This window comes from Eubalaena glacialis, chromosome 3 (assembly GCF_028564815.1).
Source record: "Eubalaena glacialis isolate mEubGla1 chromosome 3, mEubGla1.1.hap2.+ XY, whole genome shotgun sequence".
NCBI lineage: Eukaryota > Metazoa > Chordata > Mammalia > Artiodactyla > Balaenidae > Eubalaena > Eubalaena glacialis.
In genome coordinates, this window is record NC_083718.1 from 3,854,179 (window position 1) to 3,872,972 (window position 18,794).

At 37.2% G+C, this 18,794-nt stretch overlaps 1 long non-coding RNA gene across 1 annotated transcript; it reads left to right on the plus strand.

Moving 5' to 3' along the window:
- The first annotated feature begins 2,004 nt into the window (after positions 1-2,004).
- LOC133087686 (uncharacterized) lies at positions 2,005-12,750 on the plus strand. Its single transcript, XR_009700433.1, has 3 exons — positions 2,005-2,072; positions 10,696-10,932; positions 12,556-12,750. It is a non-coding gene; the product is annotated as an uncharacterized LOC133087686 (long non-coding RNA).
- The last annotated feature ends 6,044 nt before the right edge of the window (positions 12,751-18,794 follow it).

Here is an 18,794-nt window from a genome sequence, read left to right on the forward strand (position 1 = left end):
TCCACACCCTCTCCAGCATTTATTGTTCGTAAATTTTTGATCATGGCCATTTTGACCAGTGTGAGGTGATACCTCATTGTAGTTTTGATTTGCATTTCTCTAATGATTAATGATGTTGAGCATTCTTTCATGTGTCTGCTGGCAATCTGTATATCTTCTTTGGAGAAATGTCTATTTAGGTCTTCTGCCCATTTTTGGATTGGGTTGTTTGTTTTTTTGATATTGAGCTGCATGAGCTGCTCGTAAATTTTGGAGATTAATCCTTTGTCAGTTGCTTCGTTTGCAAATATTTTCTCCCATTCTGAGGGTTGTCTTTTCCTCTTGTTTATGGTTTCCTTTGTTGTGCAAAAGCTTTTAAGTTTCATTAGGTCCCATTTGTTTATTTTTGTTTTGATTTCCATTTCTCTAGGAGGTGGGTCAAAAAGGATCTTGCTGTGATTTATGTCATAGACTGTTCTGCTTATGTTTTCCTCTAGGAGTTTTATAGTGTCTGGCCTTACACTTAGATCTTTAATCCATTTTGAGTTTATTTTTGTGTATGGTGTTAGGGAGTGTTCTAATTTCATTCTTTTACATGTAGCTGTCCAGTTTTCCCAGCACCACTTATTGAAGAGGCTGTCTTTTCTCCATTGTATATTCTTGCCTCCTTTATCAAAGATAAGGTGACCATATCTGCGTGGGTTTATCTCTGGGCTTTCTATACTGTTCCATTTATCTATATTTCACTTTAACTGTATAATTGGTAAGGTGAAAACGCCAGTGCTGAAACATTTCATAAGATTTCATATCCGAAAAAGAGGAAGAAATCCTCTAAGAAAGCAGAAATCGACTTAAGAAAGGGGTGGGGGGCCCCCAAATAACAGTTAAGCGGCCTCTCAATGTCTTATAGGTTTCAGAGAGAGCGTTATGTCCTTTGAGGGGAAGGGGAGGGGAGGGGGAACAGCGATGGCTGTTTTTCTGAAGCAACATTCCTCACTCTTTCTATTTTGAAAATATTCATTTCCATGAACAGAAAGTAAAGCTGATTAAACTATAAATATTCATGAATATGAGCTGCCCCTAAAGCGTTCAAACAAAGTAGAATGAAGGATAAGACTCGTGCGGTAGGAAAGTCTCCTTCCCTTTCGTTTGTCCAGCTCAGAGCACGGGCGCTCGATGTAGGTCAAGGCGTCAGGCAGAGGGAAGGACTGCAGACTGACATTGAGATGCTCTATTTCACACACTTGCCCTCTGGAAGGGCTGGCAAAAGCAGTCACTTAAATTAAACACAGGTCATCAGGCAAGATATATAATCTATTCCTAAAACAGACAACTCGAGCATCCCAAATCCCTATGGCCTTTTACCGGGGCACATCACACTGCCTCCTGGTGTTCCTCTGTCAATTCACATTAGGGCTGGCTGTGTTTAAAAGTGGTATTTCATGTATTCTGTGACCCTCTTGCTCAAAGCAAAGAAATTGCTTTTGTTTATTTATGACCTACTAACCTTAAGGAAAACTGAAATACTTAATGTTCTCACAAGCTTAGGGATGGAGAAATAAAAGCTAAAATAAATCTGGCCTTGATACAAGTTGGTCTTATTCTGCCCACACGACCCTCCAAAGTTATGAGAAAGTGGAAAGGAAGATATTTGTCCGTAAGTGACCTATTGCTTGTGGCTCTTTTCATTCAAGGAAAACTATGCAAGAATTCAGATTGCTGCCATCCACTTAGAATTCTGGAATTATGACGGTGTGTTCTCCCCAAAATGACACTACACAGTTCCTTACAGAAAATGTAAAACCTCGGTACTGTTGAATCTCAATGTTTTAAATATAAATATTTGACAACCAAGGATTAAGTCTTGAAAGTAAAGATGTGGAAGCCATAGGAAGATGTAAAGTAGTGATTGAAAGCCACGCTTGAATTAGTGAAAGACTAAGTTGAACCAGCAAGTAAAGCCAAGGACAGAACAAAAATATTGGAGAATATAGGGCCCTAAAGTTTACTCTCTTTTCTGGCACTAGGTACCTGCAAGCAAGAACAAGATCCTACTTTCCAGTTGTGGAAAATTTAAACTACTCAGAGATGAGGTATTATCTTCAACAAACTATAACTATGTGAAACATCTGGTTTAGTCCAAGGAAAGAAGAAAGAATTCATTACTGAATTTACTACTGTTATTTTATGTGTATATGACATTTAATGGAATTTCTTATTGCTATAAGTGAATCATTTTTATATTTAAGAATTTTAAGTTAATTATATTCTGCTAAGGACTTCTAGGAAAATATGTTGGAATACAAAGAAAAACAAGTTTGTGCGTTGCAATTCATTCCAACTGCCCTAGAGATTTGCTTATTAGTAGGCCAATGCATATTTTGTGTTAATGCGAAATACACAATTTAGAGCCTTTTTTCATAGCACCCCTATTATACAAATGTTAGCAGATGTACCAAGAGATGAATAGGCATGATTGAAAATGGTTGTATGTTGACCTGACACTAATATTGCAATGGACAGGCAACAGAGCAGGAGTGATAGGCTTTCATTTGTAATTGATAATGCAAACAAGTGAGTCCAAAGTCCCATGATAATATTCTTTCCAGCAAATACAGAAATACCTACTGATAAAGCACATCTTCCTAAGGAGTGTTATTCCGTAGGAAAAATTTGCTTATTTCAAAAGAAATAAACACCACAAAATTCAGATTAGTCACTGTTTTTATATTCTAAGATTTTGTCACCTCAGTATGAACTCCCAATAGATCACTAAACCCTCTGCCCCTAAAAAAAATTGTCTAGAAGGTATTAAACAATTAGTGGCTTTAAAATATTTTAACTGAGTGAATATTGGAATGTATAAAAATTTAGAGGACCTGTTTCACTTATATTTCAAGAACAATTGTCTTAATTGAATAGACTATGGTCACCTTCAAAGTAGTAGCCCAAATTGTTGTGGGTTGTCTCACCCACAGATAATTATAACCACATTGGATGCCAATTTAATGCATGAAATAGTGACTTTCTACCCTGGTTCTGATACATGCAAAGTGACTTTTTTTGAATTGATGATAGAAAATGATTGAAAGTGGTCCTAAAAATACATTCACTGGAGTTCACAATATTTTAAAAATAAGTATAAATCACAAAGCACTCTTGGAGAAAGGAGATATGAAAAGAACAAAAATAAACAAAAACAAGATTTTCATATCCAAAACCTTGGAAATGAATGGTTTTGTAGCATACCTAGATTGTACCTTTCATAGTATTAGTGAAATCTTTGTGTCATAAGCTAAGAAAAATGTGTTGAGTTGGTTTCTTCATTTATTATTTGTTCAGTAGTTTCTAAATGATACTAATTTTACAACCCTATTTTAGAAAAAAATACATTAAATATAAAAGGATAACACTGACTAACATTAATATGATTTTAGGAAATGTAAGAAATTCTGTTTAATTTGTATAATCTAAATACATCATGTTTACCTACTATAAGAATAACCATATTTAAATTAGAAGATATTGTTTTGATTTGATACCTCAAGCTACTTTGAATAACAAATTCCCCATGTCATCAATAGTGAGATAATTTCATCCCTGGAACTAATCCAAGATAAGCATTTTTTTAGCTCAATAAAACAGATCATTCTCTCACACACAATGTGACGTGGAGACCTGCCAAAGTCTCCATTGGAGAAATCACGCTGCTTCTTTCTGATTCTTTAGAAATGGGTTAAAATGCATCAAATGTATGACTACAGCTACTCTGTTGTTTCTGTCTCCCCTCCTACCCTCTCCAGATACTCACAGATCCTGTAAAGTCAGCAGAATTCTGAGTTTAGAGGTTGCTTCAGTGAACATTCAACGCTGTCGGTGAGTTTGGAATTAAAATCAAAACCATCGACCGTTGATTGTACCCTATGGCCAACCACCATCTCCACCGTGGCTTCAGAATTTGCTGAAGACAGGAAACCAAAGCAGGACACACCACGACCTTCTCTTCCCCTGGCAGAGGTTATTTCTTAAAAGGTCACAATCAACATTCATTGCTGTCGGTGGGCTGAGCTGTGTGGACAAGCTCACTGAACGATGAATGCAACTGTGGCCCCGCATTTTGCAGTCAAGAGCTAGTCCGTCCTTGAAAGATGCATTGAAAGTAGTAATACGGTTTACTTCAACTTTTCCAATCTGCACAGTCTTCAGGTTTATTTATTCAATGTATACCATACGATCAGATTTCGATGAAAAAGGCACTAGTTTAAACAAGAATAACACTTTTCTACACTTCTGTAAGTTATAAATAGAGCACTTTTTTAAAAAGGTAAACTATTTGGCTCATGGAATCTATAACATAACCATCTAAGTTTGCACATCTTCCTACGGGGGTGAAAAAGAAAGCATGAGAAGTCCATCAGCATCTTTGTCATTGGTACCGATGCCCTTAAAACAGCAACAACACTTAACAGTATCCATTCTCTGCATCTTTTGTTAGATTTCCTGATAAATTGGGACATAATCACCACATAATTTTATTTCTGCTGCTCTGGGTGGGGACTGACTCAAAGAATACTTCCTCTTGTCATGGAATTTGCTAAGGAGGGAAGAAAATATATATAACTATTTATCTGTCAGAACACTTCTAAGAGTCAGAGAGCAGATTAATTTCCATAATTAAATCCAACTTGAAGATGAAATTTTATCCACCTTCTTTGTGTTTTTCCCTTCCAAGAACCTTATCTATATCATTAGACTTAGGACCACAGCCTCATAAGTCTGTGGGGCTTATAATACAGCCTGGTTTGGTTCTCTTAACTAGTTTGGCTCTATGTTTTTATATAGCACAACTGTCTTTGAATTTGATCACAGCGGTTTTAAGCTTATCATTTGTCATGATAATAACCATTATATTCTTGTTAAATACTCACAATACAAATACTTATAGAGTGTCCATATTAGGAATATCTGGACGGCTTCAATGTTTATTTTTAAAAATCTGTCACATACATTATTCTTCCCATTTCTTGCCCTTTTCAGTTCCATTTACCTTCGACTCCCACTGCAGAAGGCCCATTCCTGAGATTCTGCTCTAGATCTCATCATGACCGTCACATATTTCACCACATCCAGTACCTAAACTGTGGGAGTCCACGCTCAGCCTATCACCTCCTACTATTCTAGTTTCTCATTCTCTTATCCCCAAAACAACTGTCCTTTCAGCTGCAGCGTTGCTGAAAACAATCACACAATCCTATGATTTTGTGTTTGGATGTATTCATGGGCTTCCAAGTCCCTTGATCTCTCAACTCCGACCTTGCATTCTCCCAGCCTGCTCCCCAGGAATTAGCCGAAACCTTCTCCTTGTTCCTCAACTGCTCCTCTCCACCATTGTGTTTGCAGCAGAGGTAGTGACCTCTGGTTTTCACCGAGAAGCTTTAGTGCATCTGACTGTTCCCCCAATTCCTCATTCATGGTCTCTGAATGCCCAGGCTTCTGCCCTGTGGTTTTCTTACTGCCTTCTCCTTCCTCAGGACAGGTCTTCCTCCCTAATATCTCTCTCCTTTGTCACCATATTGGATCTTTTCATTTAACGCGCAACAAAGTTCAGTTTTCTCCTTTTTCAAACAGAAACAAAGTTAAGAAAAAAATCTCTGTCCTGTTGCATCCTCCAAATAATCATCCCATTTCTTTCCTGCTGTTTCAAGCTAGGTCTTTGGACATAGGATGTGGGAGCTACAGCACTTTCTGTACTTGATGACTTTCTATTTCACCTTAATTGTCTGTAATTTGGCTGCATCTAACATTACTCTCACTCATGCATAACATTATTCTATTGAAGCTGCTCTTGACCAAATCACCAGCAAGCTCCATAGAGCCGAATACTACAAACCACACTTTTCTGTCAGGGATCCCACTTGAACACCCCTTCTTGTCTGACATTCGTTCCTTTTTTAAACTCTAGTCTCCATTGACGTGAGCCTATTCTCATTGGAATTTCTTTCTGTCTTTATTACAGTGAAGTCTTACTGTTTAGAGGCCCATCTTAATCTGCCTAACCTAGCATGACTAGTTTCTTTGTGAGACACATCATTGGTTTTCAAAGCTGCTTCTCTTCCCATGCTTTACAATCTCTCAAGGGATCTCAGTCACCTGTACGATGTTTATATCTGCTTAGATGTTGCTGATACTCTAGTGTTTATCTCCAGTCAACATATCCCATATCTGCAGCTCTGTCTTCTGCTCTTCCCATAGACCCTTGTCCATCCATGACCACAGCAAACCCATCGTCTTTTCCCCAAGGGATAACAACCGTCATCTCCTGAGCAACCAAAGCCAGAAATCTGGACACCATCACATGCTCCTGACTCTTCCTTTCTGTTTTTTCCTGCACATATAATCACGAAGTTCTAAAGATGTCCACTTCTCGCTATCCTGCTAAGAGTCCAATTTTTCTATGTACTTCTCCTGTGTCATTGAGAAACTCACACTTCTTACTTGGACTATTCCAATAGTCACCTAACTAACTTTCTGTCTACAATCAGCCATCTGGTCAATATACTTTCCCCATAGCATTTGAAAAAAAAATCTTTTAAAAAACTTAATTGTGTTACAGAATCCTTTAATGCACTCTGAATAAAATGTCCTAATATATTTAATAGATGGATTGTTCTGGTGGGAAATGTGAAAATTAGCTAAGTGGGAAAAAATGAAATTTTACCTGAAACTTCACAGAAGCTCTCAAGTTTTATTTCAGTACATTAAGGAGCTAATGGCAATTTAAAAATTTTTTCTAAAGTAAGTGAGGTTGAAGAGTTACTAATCTTAAAATGGTGAAGAACTTTAAAAATATTAACGACAAAGAAAGAAGAAAAAGGAAAACAAAATAATGAGAAGATTTGACTGCTTGAACTTCGATCTTTAGCATGTCAAAAAAACATACAATGAAAAGGCAGTTGCCAAATGAAAAAGAATATGAGAAATAAATAAGACAAATTATTAATATGCTTAATATGTAAAATTTAAAAATATATGTTCTTAATATAGAAAATTCAATAAGGAGACATTAACACCTCAAGAGAGAAATGAACAGTGGATCTGAACAGAGAAGTCACAAAAGAAATGCAAATGAGAGAGGTAAATTTTACATATATGACGTAAAATTCTGCTTCACTCATGAAAATTCAAGTTTAAAACAATGAGATGTAATTTGTCTTTAGTAAAGTTAATTGATGAACAAAAGAACGCAGAAGCCACTAACGCTGAAAGAAATGTACTCACACTGTACAATGTATGATTATCTTTGGTTTTTGCTAATACTCACTTTTATGCTTGATCTACCTTTTTTGAAAATGTGACCTCCACGGTGATGGCTGATTAGACCAAGGGCACACATCTGTCCCAAGGGGAGCTAATCCATAAGCTTGGCAGAGACTTTCATAACTTTTCCCCTTGGGAACTTGAGCTAAAACCCATTACATCAGTCAGGAGGTAGTAGGTGTGTAAGAGATCTATAATGTCGTGAAGATGCGGGGTAGATTTCATTTTACTTTACTTATGTGTCAGTAAGTCAGAAGCAGAGGGTGATTAGTGAAGAACAGCAGTTCCCTGAAAGATGGACAGGGCAGCTTTCGTCCACAAATTTCCAAGTCCAACAGTCATTTTCCCAGCTGTCTTTGCTATGCTTTTGGATGGCTTTTAGATATCTACAAGTTGATTGAAGCCTTGAAATTAACCGTAGTTTATTTGTTAGCTAACACTGGTATCTATTCTTTGCCTTCAAAACCATACAGTGTTCATGAGAATATGAACTCATGTAAACTTTATGGAAACAATTTGGCACTATTTATTAAAAAATTTTAAATGTTTGTAAACTTTGACTCTTTCATTCTTATTCTAGGATTCTCTTTAATGTATGTATGTATGAAGACGTTCAAAGCAACATTATTTTCAAAATTTTAATGATGGCAGCAAGCTACATGTCCAACAATGGGGAATGGGGCAATTAATTATAACAGGAATATGATAGAAAATAATAATAACCCAAGAATATTTTCATGACTGAAGAGCCTGCTTATAATTAAGTAAAACTCAAACTGAGGATTAAATCCCAACTTACTAAAGAAGCAGCTTTGGCAAAATTAATTAAGCTTCTTAAGACTCAATTTTCTTAACTATATAATTGGTATAATATTTTCTATCTGATAATGTTTTCTGAGGATAAACAAAATAATTTATGTAATGACTTTAGCTCAATACCTGACACAATAAATATTCAGTAGTAGTAGTGGTAGTAAACTCTATCCTATGTATGATAGGATCCCATTATGTAAAATTTATTCTTTTTATTTAACTCTTAGTGCTGAAATTGTGGTCCTTTTACTTCTCATATGTATGACAGCTTTTTTTTAATTTTTCTTTTTTTGTTTGCTTTGTTTTTCTTTGATTTGTTCAAGCTGACAACATTTACCTCTTTACTATCCTAAAAGACTCTAGGTCTTGTTTCAAAAAAAGTCACACCACAAATTATGCTTAACTTTTAGTCAACTGCAAAAAGAAATAAAATTAAATAGAATTATCATTTACTTTACTAAATTCACACAGTGATCTAGGTATACTGTCTCCTTTAATCCTCATAGGAACCATTTGAGGAAGGAAATACAATTTTGAAGATGGGGACAAGACAATAAGTCATATATCTGTTGTCATATCTGGTGGAGTGATAGCACTAAACTCTACCATTTCATTTATATTCATATTTTGAGAATCTAGCCGTTAATGAATAACAACTTCTAAGAAAAGAAAGAATAGTATATTCCTTTCAAGACAATAATTCAGCCCAAATTAAGTATCCCTGGGATTTAAGTGAAATATAAAGATATAGTCTGAGAACAAGATGTGTCCTCTCAGACTCCATATTTGGAAGGATGGCACTATAATTTAAGTGATTTGAGACCTGGTTTTTCTTGTTCATCAGTGAAAATTACTTGTCCTGGTTGCTGCTTCAAACTGGCACCAAGAGCAATGTCAAAGACATGATAAGAGTTCAACAAACATTATGTGAATGAATGAGTCATAAACATGGCTACATAGCAAGCCAAGCCCTCAATGACTGACTCATATGATACGATGCTTTACGCCAGATACTATGAGTCAAAGTTGAGACTTGGCTAAAAGACTGTAATTTTTTCAGAAAACTACATGTACAACAGTGGCATTTATTTCTAGCCTCCAGAGTGGATTCCTAACATTCTCTTATATATTTACCATATATGAATTTAACTACAATATTTCTTCCAACTAATAGACCAATAATGGCAAGACAAACCGTCACTGTATAAAGTAGTAAGAGAAAGTAGAAAGAAAGAAAGAAAAAGAAAGAAAGAAAGAAAGAAAAAGAACTCTGACCATTATGATTTTAAAATGCCATCAATTATAAGACTCATCTCAATTTAAGAGATGTTAAAATATAAAACAGATGCATCTAGAATCAATGAAATAGAATATTTATTCCCAGAAATCCACCGGGTTGCATTCCTTCTATTAATCAATAGACACAATTAAACCTGAAAAGGTAATGCAAGTAAGAAAAAAATGATGGAAAGATTTTGGGAATGGGTTTAATTTTTCCCCACCATTGACCACAAGTGAAACGCACGGTTTGAAGTTTACAAGTGTTTTTAAGAATTTCTAAGGGTTGTTTGAGCTCTACATGATGTTTATCCTACATGCTGCCTTAAAAATCTAACTTTCCCCTTGACCTTAAGGTAAGAATAACTCCCAGGTATAAACAGATTTTTCCTAATTTCTAAGACTATAAATTATAGGTAGTAAGAAGAGTTAGCATTTATCTAGCAGCTAAATTTGTATTTTTACAAATCCTTTCTTTTACCTTCCACGACACCATCACAATTCAATATAATTTTAACAGGTCTTAATCACATTTTCCAAGTCAGTCCCCCTTCCTCTTCAGACAAATTCACTCATTCTTCCTGCTCCCTCTGTGAATACCTTCAGAGTCCTTTAAACCACCCGTCCCCATGCAAAGTTTTCTGGAAAATCAACACCAAATAATAAGAATAAAAGATTCCACTATATTCCCTGCCTGAATCTCTCTAAGCCCTGGACAGACAGCTTGGACCCAGGCACATAAGCCTTCGCTAGTAGGGCCAAATCACACAAAGCCATTTCTAGATGCCTGTTCTGTGCTATCAGTCCTCTTAACTTAGACAAACCCCTCCTGCTGGTTAAGTGCTAACACATGCTTTACAACTGCAGGAGAGGATATGGTTTACAGATTAAAATTAGACGCAGAATTAAATTGCTTGAACACAGCAAAAAAGAAGAGGGTAGTCGAAAGGGTGGAGAAGACAATTTGGTCAGGCCAGCACTCACACACACTTAATTCCAAGACTTGGATTTCCATAAATTTCCATTAGAATACTTGGGCTCAGGTTCTACTTTCATTACTGAGAGTCACTTTCAAAGCAGTAACACATAGAATCTGTCAAAGAATATGAAGTCCCATGAAAATGCGTGTTTAAAATGTGGAATTTACAGCCATGTGAGATCGCTGAGTCAAATACCAGAGCTCCTTTTAGAGAGCCAAAGAGAGTAATTTAAGGACTCCTAATGACATGTGTTACTTTTCAAGCTACTATAATAAGAGTAATCAGATCTCAGGCTTCAGGGTGTAACCTGATCACCTGTGTTTTTCAGAAAAGGATTTCTGTGTACACAGACAGCACTGCACAGCTGGCCAAGCACATTACTGGCATGTCAGAAGGAAGGGGAGGAGAGACCACCTTCTCCAAACCATTAAATGCCTTTTGCAACTGGTAAACACAAACTAACACAGCAGTTAAGATAGATGAATCTTGATTAAACAGAAAAATGACAGCTGTTGCCTGAAAATGAAGACCTAAACCAGTGGAAAAGGAAATGAATAAGTTCACGGTATGTAGTTTCTTGGTTTAGAATGCAAGGTCATAAAATGCCAAGTTGTGAACTCTTCCATTCAACAGGTATGTGTTGGCAGCCTATTTATTTCCTGGCATTTTGCTGAGTGCTGAGTGGTATCATGGTAAGTGGTCCCACCTCCTGGGTACTTGAAGTAGAGTGGCACTGAAAGATACTCATCACAAAGTTTGCTAATAGAGAGCCCTAAAGTCAAGGCCTAGAGAGTAAAAGGTAGACCACCAGCACTTATAAAAAAGAGAAAAAAGGTCAAGGCTGTGTCTTCCTAACTTGCAAAGCAAGGGAATGCAAACCAATGAAGAACTTCACTAGGTAATTCAGGGACAGGGGAAAGTTATGGTTTCTGAGTGCTAGACAAGGGTATTCTTGAACATATGATAAGTCAGAATTAAAAACTAGCTCTCTGAATCAGATGATGAATGAATTCAAGGTCTATCTACGGTTGGGTAAAAAAAAACCTCATAGTTTATTGACCAGTGAAGGGTCTTCAGTTAGATCCAGTAATGGTTTGGTATACCAAGGTCACTCAAAGTTCATGGTCTTCTACAAGTTTCATCCGGTTAGAGCTGAAATTAACATCCAGTTAGAGTTGTCATGAAATTTAGTTTTGATATCTTCCAGGCAAGTTCTGCTGAAGTGGAAAAAATTTCCATTTGCAGATGTAGAGGTAAGTGGTAAAGGAGTTGAGGATAAGGGGTCAAGGGAAGGAGACAAAGCACCCCAGGCAGAGAGAATAACAAATGTGGACACCAGCAGTGGGGTTGGAAAGGCAGTTTAAGGATAGGATAGAGGCCAGCATGGTATGGGTGAAACAAAGTCTGCGGAACTGTTGTCACTTGAGGCTGAGAAGGTGGCCTATGGCCAGGCCATATAAGAATATATAAGCCATGTTAAACATGTTGGTCTAGTGTCCAAAGTGCAATAAGAATCCACCGAAGAATTTTAAAACAAAGGGTGAAGGTGGGAGTTGGAGGGTAGTGAATGATCCAATTGAGTTTCAAAACAAAAGAAAAAAAAATCACTCTGGTTATCGTGTGAAGGATGACCTGATGGGTTTGCTAGTGGAGCTGCTGATACACCATTTAGGAGGAAATGATCATTATCCAGAAGAAAGATGAAGGAATTCTAAACAGAGAAGTTTCCAATAAATCTGGATGATTTTCACAATGAAAAAGAGTGATAGTGTGAGAAGAAATAATTAGGGGCAGCAGTCCCCAACATTTCTGGCACCAGGGACCAGTTTCCACAGACGGCAGGGGGCTTGGGGGGACCGGTCCCGGTCTGTGGCCCGAGAGTTGGGGACCCCTGAATTAGGGCACCCGAAACGCAAACTGCCCAATAATTCATGAATATAGCACTTAACCCTTTATCCAACGTTTTCCATCTTAGACAGTGTGGTTGGCAGTCTCTAAAATGGGCCCCAATGATCCTCTTTGACAGATATTTATACTTTTGTATAGCCACAATCTCTTGAGTGTGGGCTGGACCTAGAAACTTAATTCTAACCAGTTGAATGTGGTGGAGGTGAGGGAATCAGTTCCAAGATTAGGGTACCAACAAATGTGTTTTCTCGTTTGGTGGTTCTCTTTTGCTTTCTCCCAGTTCACTCTCTATGGGGAGAACCACCTGCTATATCCTGAGACAGTCTTGGTGGAAAGTGACTCGTGATGAGGGACTGAGGCCACAGCTGCTTGAGTGAGCTGGCAGGTGGATCCCACTGTAGTCCAATCTAGATGTGACTGAAGCTGGACCAACACCTTGATTGCAGCCTATGGAGATGCTGAGCCAAGAGGAACCCAACCAAACCTCAAGATTCCTGACCCCAGAAACTGTGAGATAACAAGTCTTCATTCTTTTAAGCTGCTAAGTGTTGAGGTGATTTTTTACACAGCAATGGATAACTAACGTAGAAAGCTTGCTGGTTAAGCAAGCAGTTTGCCCTTCCTCTGTCACTTCTACTGATTTTTTTTTAAATCTCCTGATGCACTTCTTTATACTTCTTCACTATTTTATGCCTTGTCACTTTTCTTACTAAATCTTTTCTTAAAATGTTATGTTTTACAGCAGTCAGCGACAGATAGACATAATAGAAAGTTTAAATGGCTTTTTAAGTTTTAATAGTTCAGAGGTTGATAAAAGCAAAATGAATAGTAAGTCCAACTCTATTATAAAGTTAGGAGGTATTTTGCTTTGGTAAATTTCACACTTTCAAAGAATAGATGAGCTCAAAGTACTAAAGTACTTTTATCTTCTCTGCTTTGTTAATTTTAATAATTTTGGTAAAAACTATGGTTGTACTTATTAAGTAAAAATAACAGTCTTCAGATTTTTGATGTAATTAAGTAATAATTAAAGAAAGACCTCTTGGTATCTCATTGATGATTTTTGGCTACTACAAAATAAAATGAACTTTGGGCATATATAGATTATGAAATTAACTTATTTCCATGAAAATCTTGTCCACCGGATACTACAGGGCTTTAGTCTTCAGTAATTCCCTTCCTATCTTTCCTCCAATCTCGAAGTATTTCTGAGAGTTTCCAGGAGATTTTACAAACCCAATCAAACTTGACACTGCACCAGCCTCTTTTTCCCTACTTCTGCTTTCCATTGAATTATAACCACTCCCATTAGCATCACTGTTCTCTTGGCTGTTTGCAGTCACCCTCAGCAGGGACTGCTTCCCCCTGCTGACAATCTCATTGGGTAACAGCAATCTGGCCGCCAAGCTTTGCTGCTTCTGGGAAGCGCGACCCCCCTGGAGTGCTGACTCAAACTTCCAGAGCTGCCAGTATGGGGGACTCGAAGGGACCTTCTTTCATCTTTCGGTGTAACGCTCTCGTAAAATGGTACCGAAGAACTGCATTTTTTCCAATATCATATAAAGCCTTAATGGAGCAGTTCTTCCTGTTTATTCAGAGAACCAAGCATAAATCCGTAAGTGGAGCCAGCAGACTCATCTCCATGTCAAGCACCTTGCTAAATTCCGAACTGCCCCGCGTGTTAAGGCTAAGGTTTTAAGATTGGGCTCGGGCTTCCCTGGTGGCGCAGCGGTTGAGAATCTGCCTGCCAATGCAGGGGACACGGGTTCGAGCCCTGGTCTGGGAGGATCCCACATGCCGCGGAGCAACTGGGCCCGTGAGCCACAACTACTGAGCCTGCGTGTCTGGAGCCTGTGCTCCGCAACAGGAGAGGCCGTGATAGTGAGAGGCCCGCGCACCACGATGAAGAGTGGCCCCCGCTTGCCGCAACTGGAGAAAGCCCTCGCGCAGAAACGAAGACCCAACGCGGCAAAAATAAATAAATAAATAAATTTATAAAAAAAGGACACTACCTCATCACGCATGCATAAACATGCTTATGAAAAAAAAAAAAAAAGATTGGGCTCAAATTAAAATCCTTCTTTCTTCTTCTTCTTAGAATGAAGCTGTCTGTAAGAAAGCTTCTCAATTTTTCATACCGTAGATTCTAGGGAAGGCATGGCCAGAATCATCTGAATCACAGCAAAGGAAACTACTTGACCTCAAACGAATTCCACCCACCATCAAAGGAAAGTCATCCTCTACCCCTTTCATGTCCTTCTGTTAACAGCAACAGCAACAATGGCAAAAACAAAAAATGAATAAATGTCTCAAGATTTCATGGTAAAAGCACTGAATTTAAAAATTGGGAGATCTGTGTTTCAGGCTAGCTCTAACACACACTGCTTCTTTGATGCAAGTCAGACTGAATATTCTCCCAGAGTTTTCCAGACGGAATGATTTCCTCATCTCTAAATAAAGTTTCTGGAAGAGTTGATCTCCTAAAGTCTTTTGCAACTTTAAATCTCTACAATTGAATTAAGAAGAAAAAGGAAATTTGGCCAAAGTATTTAGCAAAAGTATTATACGACTTAGTTAGAAACTTTGTTTTACACATGTATTTATTGATAATTGGGTTTTTAAAAATGCTTATCAATTTTTACTCACTTTTTCCATTTATTCAACTGAAATATAAATAGAGGGAAAAGCATATGTTAGTTTGTGTTAATAATCAGATTGACCAATTAAAAATATGTAGATGAGATGAGAAAAGAAAACTTGAAAGACAATTAAACAGAAAATACATATTAAAGCAGGACAAGTACAAGGAGGTGTGAAAGGAATGACAATACGGGGAATGAGAGGAAGGGTCATCCTGATGTTTCCATTTTTGGTTTCATCTCATTTCCACTCTGAGGAAGTCAGCACCAGGTTATAGTTTTTGCTGTTTTCCTTCACACTAGCAATTCTCAATGAGGTGGAAATCACATCATGAGTCGATCAAAAAAGAAGGGACTGACTCAGACACCTGACTCTGAGCCCTGGCACCAAGCTGGACCCAATGCTTGTGTTACCAACTTATCTTGTACCAAGAGTGCCACAACACAAATAAAACATGTCAAATAAGTATACATGTAAACTATAAAGAAGTCCGATTTCATTGCTAGATTTATTTGACTTTGTATAATATCTGCTCGGATACACAAGCTGCCCCTGGGTAATAGAAATATTATGTGTCTTCTATTTTATTTGACTCAATGCTGTCAGAAGGGAATGTCAGCCATCGGGAACAAAATGGCAATCTGATTCCACGAGAAGAACCTGCTTCCCTTTGCAAATCTTCACTGAAATTGCAAAAGAAAGCAACAGTAGAGAAAAATTGAGAACGTAAGGAATGGTGCTCTACACATTCCGAAAACTTTGAAGAATTCCTTCACTAAATATAGGCAGGTGAGCCTAGATTGAGGGAAGGACTGGTACCCTCAGATATTGCAGATGGGAATGCAGCTAGTACCACCCCAATGAAAGGGAGTTTGACAACATCTAACAGAATGATACATCCATTAGATCTTTGATTTAGTAACCTCACTTCTAGGAATCTATTCCAAAGATCTACTGAAAAAAATGAGATGACTTATGTAAAGTTATTTGTTGTAAGCTCATTGAATACTAAAATATTTACAATAAAATGACCCTCAACAAGGGGGACACAATGAATAAATGATGCCAGCTCCTCATAATGAAATAGCAGGATGTGTAAAAAGAAAGAGGGAAAGTCAGTAGCCACTGAAAAGGTGAAATCTCCTGGATGTTTTGTTCAGTGAAAAAAACTAGATGAAGAACATTATATATTTTATGCTACCTTTTGTGTTAGAAAATATTAGGCACGTTATGTATTAAAACGTATTTGCAAAAAGAAGCACTAGAAAGATAAACCAAAAGCTAGAATGGCTACCCATAGGTGGAAGGCAGTAGGGATGGAAGTTAGACTTCTCTGAATAGGTCTTTTATATATACGTGCAAGCTTGTAAATATATATGTTGCATATGTTTTACATATTCAAAAAATTAAATTAAATTAAAAATATTGACATTCATAAAATTAAAAATGAACTGAAATAGATGAAGCTAACTGCCTATCCAGTTGGTAGAAAAAATAATTATTTTAAGTGAGTTTATATGATATATAATATTATTATGACAGTGCCAACTTTGCAGAATATATATTAGGGATACATAAAGCTATAAATAAGTCTTAAATTTCATTTAATGGTTTAATTCTTCAGTAATTCTGGTATTATGAAATTATTTTATATAAATTATAGAATAATATAAATAATTTACAATAATACATAATAATGTTAATATTATAAAAGCCAAGATTTCAGTATAAGTGAAAAGAGAGACAAATATGAAATCAAATAATTTAATTAAAAACCATGTAATGCTATAGTTTAACTGGAAATAGTATAAACACATCTTTAAAAAACAATTATGTATGTCCAAATTTTGTCCACAGCAAAAGCCTAGAAGCAATGACTGTCTTGGTAAATTGCATTATTTGTTCAAACCATTCTCTGTCCCTTTCTCCTGGACCCATTTCCCTCTCAAGTGCCACTTCCTATACAGGAGGAAGAGCAGGCTCACAGCTTGGAAAAATGCCTGTATAACGTGCAAGGTATTCAGCTCAAAGGGAGGAGGCCATGTCAGTAGACTGTCCAACAATTCAGGGGCCTAATTTAAACGTGAAGGGATAGTTTGAGGTTCAAATACACAAAGGAGGAGAGAAGAAGAACTGGGAAAGACAGTTCTAAATTTTGCAAGGAAAAAATGATCTTTTTCCAATTATCATCTGAGGACGGAGTGTGTGGATAGGGAGGGTTTGCTCTCAGGGTGCAGGAAAGATGGCGCCATCATTAACCCTTGCTGAGGGTTCTCGCAGTTGAGCTTTACGATCACAGTTGGCAAACTCTCATTAAATGACACTGTCTCTCTTTTGAATTCTCCTTCTCTTCCATTTCTTTTTTAAAATTTTTTATTTTATATTGGAGTATAGTTGCATATATACGATGTATTAGTTTCAGGTGTACAGCAAAGTGTTTCAGTTATGCATATACATATATCCATTTTTTTTTCGGATTCTTTTTCCATATAGGTTATTACAGAGTATTGAGTAGAGTTCCCTGTGCTATACAGTAGGTCCTTGTTGGTTATCTATCTTATATATAGTAGCACACAACACTAATTCTCTGCTGGGACTATGGCTAAATTTAGATTGTTTTAAATTATATACTGGGTATTGTGTACTGGGCTCTGGGAATATCATTTTTGATTGATAAATACGACTGAGTGAATTGGTAGTTAAATTTTAAATCGCTGCCATGTCTTCTTGGTTCCGTGGATTTGACTGTGCTGTCTAAATGTTGGGTAGGTGGAATGGGTTCCCTGTGCTCTACTGAGGCTCAAGGGATTCCTGAGAGTCCTGAAGACACAGAAGGAAGAACGTCTATCCTGGTGGAAGGTAAGTGTAGATGCATCTGTTAAAGAAGAAACTAAAATTCACATGGGCACTTGACGTGAGATTCCTTTGATGAGGATGGAGGAGAAAAAGAATAAATTAGTGAGAGAAGATGATTTTGCACATATTGTTGTACTTTCATTTCTTGGCTATAAAAAAGATAAATTAATTTAATCAGAGATTTAGTTACTTTGCTGAAGTCAGAAATGCATCCCCGATATAGGTTGATCCTGAGCCCCTTTTTTGTCAATGGAACATTCCTCAAAATGTGTTTGGACTACCTTAAATATATAAACTTTAAAAAAGTGACTAAAATGTAATTATCTACTAGAATTATGTGATTTATTTTTAAACATCACATTATATATTTTCACACAGCACATTAAAATCCTAGGACACATGTTCTGTGAGTCAAGTTTGGGAAGTGTCTCTAATGCACTGTCTCCTTTCTCAGGTGGACTCTGGGTCCCACCAGATGCCAGCCTGACACCTTCACACGTGTCATATTTTAAACTTCACAATTTTCAGTCTAAAAAAGGATTATAGTAAAACCTTGAAGGGAGACAAGGCCTACTTGGTAATTATTCTTAAATTATCTTAAAGCATTTAATATTTTACTTAGGATAGGATTTCAAGATAATAGACTGAGTACAGGCTTTATCTCCTTTCCCTGCTGAGACAACACTACAATAACAGCAAGGGAATTAAAGGGTGTAATTCCACAGAAACACAAAATGAAAGAAGAACCATTGTGGGTGAGACATTTTAAAACATGTCGGGAAGCACGTATGTGAGTAGAACAGGGTATAACTGGAGAAGTGGATTGGGGGAGACTCCAGTCAAGATCTGTCCTAGCTGAGGACTGATGGGGTCTCCAGAGTCCAGAGGGGTACGCACACTGGAGAGGGCAGGCAGAAGGAAGGGAAGGGGCTAAGCAGGGAGTGGACCCTAAATGTCTACACAGAGCAGTTGAGCTTCAGTCAGCTCCTCTACCACAACATTAAGTATCGCCTGATGGCCAAG